This window comes from Colobus angolensis, unplaced genomic scaffold (assembly GCF_000951035.1).
Source record: "Colobus angolensis palliatus isolate OR3802 unplaced genomic scaffold, Cang.pa_1.0 Scaffold439, whole genome shotgun sequence".
NCBI classification, from domain to species: Eukaryota; Metazoa; Chordata; class Mammalia; order Primates; family Cercopithecidae; genus Colobus; species Colobus angolensis.
In genome coordinates this window covers 160590-167711 of record NW_012117810.1, presented here as the reverse complement: position 1 = coordinate 167711, position 7122 = coordinate 160590, and positions in this window count along the sequence as shown.

Below are 7122 nucleotides of genomic sequence, written 5' to 3'. Positions count from 1 at the left end.
TTATACTTATTGTTTTTCTGCTTCTAATTTTGTGGTCTCCTTTTACTTTTCATCTAAAATGACTTTACTCGTAGAATTCTTCCTACAGCTTCCTAATCATGCTGCACCATTTTTTCTGGATTTCGTGAGTGATCACTAGCATATTACTTGCTTTGCCACAAACTACTATTATAAGACTGTCTTTGACTCTACAAACTATAACTTACCAGATAACAGAAACTGCATCTTGAACACATACAATGATGCCCAACATATACTAAGTGCTTCAAAACCTGTTGAAAAAAGATCAGTGACCAATGATATCACTTTATTCTCTAAATCATTTCAAAACTCTCAAGTAGATGATATTTGATTCCAGGGATTTTTAAAACTTGTTACCTTGATATTAATCTAGCCTGTAATATTAACACTGTGCTTCAACATTTTAGGATGAAAAATCTCTCTGACATTATTCTCTGAATGCAGAGCAAAAAATCCCGTAAAAATGTTGCTATCTTATTTATAATTTCTGATTATCAAACAGTCTCCTCCATTATCTCACTAGCTAAACTTTTTATTTTAATTTTAGAAACACTTGATTTGGGGGCTTGAAGTCCTTTACAAATAACTAAATTGCTATCAATATTTGCTGTTTTGCTTAGGCAAATGTTTAATAAAATTTTGAAATGGGATGAGAACCAAGAGTTTTATTTTCTATCTCAATATATTTTTGAATGGCCTTATCTCTAAACTTTATAAATAAAGAATATGCACCATGCATTTGACCAAAAGAGAGTCCTCACTAACATTCTTCCTGAGACATCATCTATGCCTTTCCACTTTCCATATATCCTTTCTTGGAGTGTTTTCTCACTTACAGGCTCATCCCTAGTATTAATAGTGACAAAGTATGCAAAGAAAGTTGATGCATCTGAAAGAAAAGTAAGGTCATATTACTCAATATCTACTCTATAACTCCTACCCCATCAATCATCTGTTCTTTCAAACTCATCCTTGGAACCTATGTGGAAACTAATAGTGAAAAATAAAATTTATATGGAAATCTTTCACTTAGTTAGTTTTACTTAACTCAGTCTAGGATACTGCTTAAAATAACTGGTAAATAGGAGATGGTGACAAGAGTTTGGAAGGGAAGGCATCACAGGCTAAAAGAAAAGGTTGGAAAAATGAGAAAGAGGGAGAAAAGAAAAGAAGAAAAACAGAGTAACTAGGTCACCTTCTTAACAAGTAGAAATTGTGAATTGATATTTTCACATTATGCTGCTTAGTACCTCTTCATCATCTATAGGTAAAGTCAGAATTCCTTAAGCTGAATCATAGGACAGCTGATTCTCTGTCCCACGTACATCTACAATCTAATCCTCTAAGTTTTCATCACACAGGAATTGTACCGAAATATTTACAGTTTCCTTTATATGCCCTTGTGTCTCAAGATTCCACTGAGGGGGGGGAGAGAGAGAGAGAGAGAGAGAGAGAGAGATATCTCAGCTTCCAAAATGATTTCCCCTTCATGTATGGCCCACTCATTCCTCACATATTTAGAGTCATCAATCATTGAACTTTCTCCAATATGTCTAGGGAGGGTCTGCTGTTCCCTTCTTAGTAATCTAAAGCTTGTCTAGTATGTCTTCATCAAAATACTCAACATGTTATACCTAATTTTTTTTCCTATTGGTCTCTCCAATAGAATTAAGAGCCTCAAGGATAAATGCCTCATCTTATTCCCTTTGTATCTTCAACTTTATCCAATATTTAAATAAATGAGATATAGATACTTGAGGAATAAATAAATGTCTATTAATGAATTAATAATAATTCTAATTAGTTTATTTTGTAGTAACTTGGTTTCCTTAAGAGGCACTATTATGTACCTCTTAAGTGAGAAACATTTCTGTGTTCCTCATACATTGTATGTTTACTGTAATTTTTTTATTCTTCCTTTCTAAGACTAATGCTACCACCACCCTATGAAATAATCAAGACTTATCCTGGGTCTCCGCCTTTGTCTTGGCCTTGGTCTCAATTTTTGTCGTTATTTTTTTCACTATTCAGCTTTTCTTTCTGTCATTTGGCCACAATTTCGATTTCTCATTACTAATAACTAGGGATAAACAGATCACTAGCTCATGGGAAAAACTCAACAATTTTTAAATTTGAAATACAAATAAATGACTGTCACTGGGCTTCTTAATAAAAAAATCAAGTTCTCTAAACAAAAATTAAAATTTACTTTTCTTCAAATCAGAGTTCTGGTGCTTTGTAACCTGCCAGTTTATTCATTCTCAGGCATCTCCTAGAAACTTCTGTAAAGGGTTGCTAGGTGAAATTTGCCAAAATTGTCTTCCCTGTCATGATGCCTCAGGGTTCTTCTTCATCTTTCAGGAACTCCCAAGACCAAAATAAGAAAACAGCATTACTCCACAGAAAAATGTTACCTGTGCCCTTTCTCCATGGGTACTTTAGGTAATGCCTCAATGGGTGTCATCAATGGCTTTTCCTTTTTACATTAACCATGGTCTCAACGCCTTGGTTGGTAAGTGAGCTCGCCACCTCCACAGGGAGTAATTAACACATTGTGCCCAATACGTGTCCATAATTTTTCTAATTACTGTGTGGAACCATGATAATATGCTATGAGAATTCATTGACCAAAGGAAAAGCCCTATTATTCATGGGGATTCATTGACTTCCTCTTAGAAATTCTCTAAGGAGTCAGAGATGTGGAGGTTCTCCAGGTACCATTTGTTAAAATATACATCAACGAAACCATCTCTTTTGAATTTCCCTACATAGTGCCTCTAGAGTTTCATTCTGAAGTTGAAGAAAAAGTATTCTTTTTTATGCCTCTACACGTTCCTATTTCTGAAAACTAGAAGAGAGGAAAATATAAAGAACAGAGGACATAATATTAGAATGGCAGAATCTTTCAGATACATTAGAAACAGGTTTGCTTCTGGAATATAATGTGAATTTGGTAAATATTTCCTCAGTATATGAATACAGTTTGGGTTATAGAGAAAAATGTGATAGTGACTTCATGCAGGTTTTCACAAAACCCGTCAGCTTTCTCCCCATTTCAGCTCATATATCGATTCTTTCTGACAGTGAGTCCATCCACTTGGGCTGGAAATGGGTCAAATGCTAGACACACATGGACATCTCTGTTAGGTACTCATGAGAACTGCTCTTGTGTAAGTCATGTCCCTCATGTTCTCACTTATAAGTCAGAGCTGACAGTAAGCATACATGGACACAGTGAGGGGAATAACACATACTGGGGCCTTTGGTGCGGGGGTGGAGGAAGGGAGAGCATCAGAATAAATAGCTAATGCATCTGGGTGATGAGTTGATGGGTGCAGCAAACCATCATGGCACATGTTTACCTATATAACAAACCTGCACATCCTGCACATGGATCCCAGAACTTTAAATTAAATTAATTTTTTAAAAAAAGATGCTGCAGGGATGAGAAAGTAAGAGAAAAGACCAAGTGATTAACCCAGACGGGAACTTTTGGTGGCTTCTTCCTTCCCCTGAATCCATAAAGGATGAGTGACTACTTTGACCAATAAATTACAATAAATGTAAGACTATATCCATTTATTAACCCTTGTCTCTAAAGTCTAGTAGCTGCTATTTATTGTGTGTTGAATCATCCACTTTTGTACCCTGGCAACCATGTTTTGAGGAAGCCCAAGCAGCCCTTGGAGAATATGGAAAGGTATGGAAAGAAACCAAGGCTCCTGGTCAATAGCCCCAGCTGAGAAAAGAGCCAGTAGCCAACATGAATAAAACAGGCACATGAGTGAGCAATCTTAAAGGTAAATCCTTCAGCTCCAGTTGAATCATTCAACCTGATGCCACAAAGAACAGATTCCAGCTGTCCCTACTGAGTCCTACCAAAATTACAGACTTGTGTGCAAAATAATTATGGCTCATTTAGGTAACTAAAGTTGTAGATAGTTGATTATGCAGCAGTAAATAATGAGAACAGAATTTGGTGTCTAAAGGCAGGGAGCTGTTATAATCAACATTTAAAACATTTGGCATTAATTTTACAATTGGTGGTATAGATAATCCATAAGGGCTTAAGAAGTCTCTTACTAAAAGGTGAAAGGATCATGAGGCAATTTTTGGTAAGGCTTTGAAGCACAGAGAGAAAAATGTTTGAAGGACAGAGAGGAAACTGTTATTAGAGTTGGTAAAACATGGATATTTACTATCCATTGCTGGAAAGTTTGGCAGCAGGGCCACATGCTACAGCCTGGAAAATAGACTATTTAGTAATCTCATTATCTTCCTGGTGAAATTTCTAGGAAGATTATAGAAAATACCAATCAATGATAAAATATGAAGAGAGTAGAAAGCAGGATACTAGAGGAAGGGAAGAGTAGAAAAGGAGAAGGATAGGTGGAGATTTGCTAAAGGGATACAAAATTATAGCTAGATAAAGGAATAAGTTACAGTGCTCTATACCACTGTAGGATGAATATAGTTAAAAATAATATATAGATTCAAATTACCAGAAGGAGGGCATTGAACATTTCCAACACAAAGAAATGATAAATGTTTGAGACGATGATATGCTAATTACCTTGATCTGATCCCTATACATTATTCGTATCAAAATATTGCTATGTACCTAAAGAATATGTGCAATTATTATTTGTCAATTAAAAAGTACATAATTTTTTTGAGTTTCTTAAGTTTCTGAGAATTTAGAGGAAACAGAAAGAAATAAAACTTGGGTTTGCAAATAAAGATGTTTCTCATGCACAGTCTCTCTCAGCAAAGACTCTCAAGCACAAAATGGCTTCGAGAAAGAAAGCCAATCCAAGGTGCTATCAGGAAACCAATGCCTCAGGGTAAACATCTTAAGAATGTAGTTGTAATACCTTTTGTTAGAACTCAGAAATATTTTAAGCTATACCCAACAACATTTATAAATATCCTAAGGACCTGAATCCTTAAAGTTAAACAATAAGTCTTTTTAAGAATCTTAAGGGAATTGCCATACAGCAGTTATTAATACTACTACCTCACAAGTGACCCATAATAAAGAAATGAATATGGGTGTGACTTTTATCTAATGGAATTAATTTATAGATTGAAACGTAAGAAACTCAACAAGTTTTAAAAAAGGCATTCTATCAACATGTGCTAAAGACTACAGAGCAAACAGAAATGAATAGAGCTTTGGACCCTCAACTTCTTCCATGGAGGTACCAGACTGAGAAACGACATGTCTGCAAATTGTAGCTATGTCTTGTGGATAAAAAAGGATGATCAGAAAGTGGGGAAATGGCATCACAGGTTAGATCTAAGAGTCATGGAATTCATTCCCAGAAAATAGGACTGGCAACGTGTGTCCAGATGAATTTGAGAATTTCTATGGACAAATGACTGTGATGTGTCTAATTTCCTCCTTTTTCTAAAGGGAATGTCCATTGCTATTATCCTGTGCCCATCACGTCGTTGTCTTTTTGGGTGTCAGGAGCAGACAACCTGCTGGTATTATGCCTTAAAAGACTAGCAGCTTCCTCTTTCTGTTTCTTGGAACATTTAGTCTTTGAAACCAGTCATGATGGTGTGAGAAAGTTTATAGAACCCCATGGAAAGGGCCACATGGAGAGAAACTGACTCACAACCTATAGCCCTGACTCAGCTCTACCACAGATCAGCACCATTTTGCTAGCTGTGTAAATGAGCCCAATGGAAGTGGGTCCCTCAGTTCTAGTTGAGCAGCTCAGTTGACATTGTATGGAGTTGAGACAAGCCAATCATAAGGCCTCTCCCATTTAAGAGATTAATGAGCAAATTAAATTATCATTGCTATTGTTAATTACTGTTTTGGGGGACATAAATATTGCTACCCTTTCATGTGCAGTTTCAGATGTTTTACTTAGCTCTACCAAGCAGTCATTTATTCAATTAAAGTTAAGAGGTATGTATAAGTTATCTTCTGAATGTCAGGGATATAGAAGACATTTAGGAGAAGTTAATATAATGGTGTAGTAAATTACTTCCTTTCACATTGCTGATTGCCTATTAGAGAGAATAAGATATGTACATAATCAGCTCAATACATCAGAGCTCAGTAGGAAGTATAAGTAAAGCTTATATTTCTATGGTGTTTTGAAGAATGGAAACCATCAATACTTCATGAAATAGGTGAAAATCAAAAAAATTCTTTGATGGTGGACATTAGACAAAGAAGGAGATAATCTTTTCAAACAAGAAATTCCTTGTTTCCTAGGTGAGCACAGGACCGTTCTCCATAGGATCCCACCATATAAGCTGTAAGTAAAGGAATGTGGTGCACAGAATGGCAAATTTAGGTTTGTCTCCTACTGCCTTTCTAATTAATGATGGCTACAGTAGGACGATGGCAAACAAGGCCATTTTGTCAACGCAAGTTATTTTTCTGTAGTTTATTTTACTATTTCTTATTATAATCCCTTTTCAACATAATTTTAACTCTTTCGTGTTTCTACTACTAATAAAAGGAATTGAAGAGCCCTATACACCAGGATAGTAGGAAACTAGAGCCTTAAATTAAGATAGAAAACATTTTTTTAAATCACACTCATGTCAGCAAGCTGTAGAAAATATTCTATATGTTAGTTTTGGACACACAAATCAGCTACTTTTTATGAAAGTTGATCAAGATGTTAAGTGTAGTTTATTTCTGAAACTTCCTGCTTAATTATCATTTCTTTTCACAGTATAGAATTTTTTCCTAATGTATACATATTCTATATTTAAAAACCTCAAATGTTAGACCACACAGTAGCTTCTCCTAAATTTTTAATGAATGTGACATAAAATAGCAATACTCTAGTTAATTGAATATGCTATCCTGAACAGAATAGTTTCTCTGCTTACTTTGTGGTAAATTTCTCTGCAATGTGATATTAAAAAGGAAATTCAATCCATTAAAGAGATCTAGAAGATAGCAACAGGGGTGTCTATTAGTCTATCCTGCTATTATAATAAAATTACAAAACATGTAAACTCTGTGACATGATGATATAAATAATCTTTCAATCAGGTAAAAAAAGTTACAACAAATTGTTAAAAGTGAAAAAGAAAAGATAAAATGATGAAAGCAAATTTAAATGG